Source organism: Cydia fagiglandana, chromosome 17, assembly GCF_963556715.1.
Source record: "Cydia fagiglandana chromosome 17, ilCydFagi1.1, whole genome shotgun sequence".
Lineage (NCBI taxonomy): Eukaryota > Metazoa > Arthropoda > Insecta > Lepidoptera > Tortricidae > Cydia > Cydia fagiglandana.
In genome coordinates this window covers 441,138-444,391 of record NC_085948.1, presented here as the reverse complement: position 1 = coordinate 444,391, position 3,254 = coordinate 441,138, and the positions used below count along the sequence as shown (strand labels likewise).

Below are 3,254 nucleotides of genomic sequence, written 5' to 3'. Positions count from 1 at the left end.
AAATTTCGTATGTATAAATACATAAAGTTTGTGTATTAGTAATGATTTTTATGTATGATTACATTTTATTCAGTAATATTACCGAATTATTATGTATTTTGTTACAGATTTCATGTGTGTAATTACACCAACTTAATGTATTATTAATGTTTTTTGAGTATTTTTACTTTTTATTCGGTAACATTACACAATTATTATGTGTTTTGTTACAGATTTCGTATGTAAAAATACATTAAGTTTTTGTATTATTAATGATACTTTATGTATATTTACATTGTATTTGGTAATATCACAGAAGTAATATGTGTTTTATTACAGATTTCGTATGTGAATTTACACAAAGTACATGTATTATTAATGATTTTTTTAAGTATTTTTCCTTTTTATTCGGGAATATTACCGAATTATTATGTATTTTGTTACAGATTTCGTCTGTAAAATTACACAAACTTTATTTATTATTAATGTTTTTTTAAGTATATTTACTTTTTATTCAGTAATATTACAAAATTATTGTGTTTTATTACAGATTGCGTATGTGATTTTACCACAAACTTTATGTATTTTTAATGATTTTTAAGTATTTTTCCATTTTATTCGGTAATATTACTGATACAATTTATGTATTTTTACATAAGAAAACTGTGATTTTAAATATGGGCAAGGTAAAATTACTTGTTGTTTGTGTATTATTACCTGTAAAATTAGGTAATATTTCATGTTATTAGGGGATATTTTTCTGTAAAATTCAATACAAATTCTGTACATTTACGGTAATTCTCCGGATTTAGTTATTAACCATTCGTTAGTTTTTTTTCTTATGTATTTTAATTAATGCAGCCTGTCTGCAGACTGCATTTATTAAAGTACATAAGAAAACAAATACCAACTTGCTAATAGCAAAATCCTGAGAATTATCGATAGCATGTAAATGTACAAAATTTGTATTGAATTCTTTAGGAAATATCGCCTAATAACATGTAAAACGAACTAATTTTATCAGTCATAATATACAAACAACAAGCAATTTACAGTTTGGAGGTTATTTAATAAAAAACAAAATTACAAAGAAATAAATTTATTGAATTTCACACACTCAAATTATAGAGCACACGCGTATATACACGTCTACGTGCATATTATTATTATTTATTCTGTGACAGAGTACAAAAAGTAGAAGACATATACGACACTATAAATTATATCTTATGTACATAAGTACTTCTTATGAATTAGTCTTATAAAAGTTTCGGTTAATAAGGCCTATGTGAATCTAATGCGTGAAACCTATACCATTTCAAGTAACGAATTGTCTGAAAATGTTTGTTACTGACATTAATTATAGTTAGTTTTTTTAGCATTAGAAAGAACTTGCAAGAAGTTAAGCGATCTTGACATGTCTTTTAATTGAAAAACGCTTTTTAAAAATCAAAAACTATTACTTATGACTTCCTTCTTTAGGATTTATTTTAATAAAAATATACCTTTGTATAAATTCTAATGTGTTTTGACAGTCCACTGGATATTCCATATTCAAGTTGCAGTAAGCCGCCATCAATAGTTGTAACGACGTAGGCAGAATCTGTTTCGCTAACAATCGTTTTTTCTACCAGCAAGTAATATAATTATATTTTCATTATCTGTGGACAAAAAACATAATGGTTAAAACAGGTAATATAATAGGCCCCCAAATTTAATACTTCCTCCTCAAATAAGATAATTTATCGTATTACGTTAAGTGGCACTACTAGTGAGTAAGGGTACAAGTCTCGGGCAGCGCAGTTTTAAAAGGGTGTAAGTTCCATGCCCCTTTTACAACTAAGCTGCGCGACACTTGTACCCTTTTTCACTAGGGCCACAGGTTTATTCAATACATTTACGTTTTAACACTGTATGTTTCATATAGATTATATTATGATTAATTATAAATTATATGAAACATACAGTGTTATGCTTCGCAAGTAAGGCATTTTATCATTGTAATAATAATTAAGTCTCACCTAAAAATACAATGTTAGGCGCAGCTATTTCGGATAGCTCTGCAACTTGAACCCTGGTTAATGGTTCCTGGAAAAGAAAAAGTTAATAAGATTAGTAAATGGAACTACTATATTTAGGATGGTACCTCATCTGGAAGAAAATGGATTATGAATTATATCTTGGGTATTGCTCTCCCTCTATGTGACGGATGATCAAAATAGCGTGGGCCTATGTTGCACCAAACCTGAGTTCCACTAGGTACAGCCAGGGTTCAGCATCAGCTCTATCTTGTCAACTTCAAGCGTCAAATTTTTAAATTGACATCATACTGCAAAATAAATGTGGTTTGAGTCAGCACATTAATGCTTAACAGTAGGTATCCAATTATAGTCTATTCTACAATACACTACATTCTACAATTACACAAAAAATATTTCATTACGAAAAGTCAAATTAATTTAGATTTACTCACCTTTTTCAATGATATTTTTTAAAGTTGGGTCCATTATTGGAACAGCTTTCTTGATTGTTTGGTCTACTGACCAAATTTTAATAACGGGCATGTTTTACTGTAAGAGAATAACACAATTTATTAGTGTTGGTGACTATTTAATTAACCTACACAATCAAGCATGTACTAATATCGTTTTAAATTTAGATGTACTTAGCTAATAAATACTTACATTTTTTTAATGGCATACGACGAAAGCGGCTGCTCCAAGATTTTGTAGATCAGGTCTGATCCACCCTGGACGTGGACAGGACACGATATCAACTGGACTTTGTAAAGGACGCCGAGGAAACCGTTACAAAAAAGGTGAACCGCGAACCCTTTCTGGAAGTACATAACGTTTTGAGGTCTAATGCAGATTTCACTAGATATTCGATGCAAGAAAGTAAAGGTATATCTAATACTTATATTTACCTGTTTTCTTGTATGCTATCTCCAATTTATTTACACGTTTACACAAGTACTACGTTCTACGCACAGCGAGTGAGCGAGCGCCATTTTGATGTGAACTCATGAACTGCGCAGCGCACAGCGCAGCTACGGGGGGGGTGCGCCTGACTAGCGATCGCGTGATCCATGTAGCTTGGCGCGCGTTATAATATTGATCCGTGATTGGGTGTGTGCTAGTGCCGCACAAAATTCGTCCAATCCGCGAGTGCTAACGGATATGAATTCATATTTGAAGATTTATAGTTTATTTTTCGAAATTAATAATTAGGTACACAATTTTACCAATAATTGCTGACATTGGTACATATAAATA

At 30.6% G+C, this 3,254-nt stretch overlaps 1 long non-coding RNA gene across 2 annotated transcripts; it reads right to left on the bottom strand.

Moving 5' to 3' along the window:
* Positions 1 to 1,062: 1,062 nt before the first annotated feature.
* On the bottom strand, positions 1,063 to 3,031 carry LOC134672666 (uncharacterized). Of its 2 annotated transcripts, XR_010099365.1 has the most exons (5): positions 2,906 to 3,031; positions 2,664 to 2,815; positions 2,453 to 2,549; positions 2,001 to 2,308; positions 1,063 to 1,640 (listed from the first exon to the last, which is right to left on the bottom strand). It is a non-coding gene; the product is annotated as an uncharacterized LOC134672666 (long non-coding RNA). The 2 variants fall into 2 exon arrangements; XR_010099364.1 differs by having other exon boundaries at positions 2,001 to 2,549.
* Between the last annotated feature and the right edge of the window lie 223 nt (positions 3,032 to 3,254).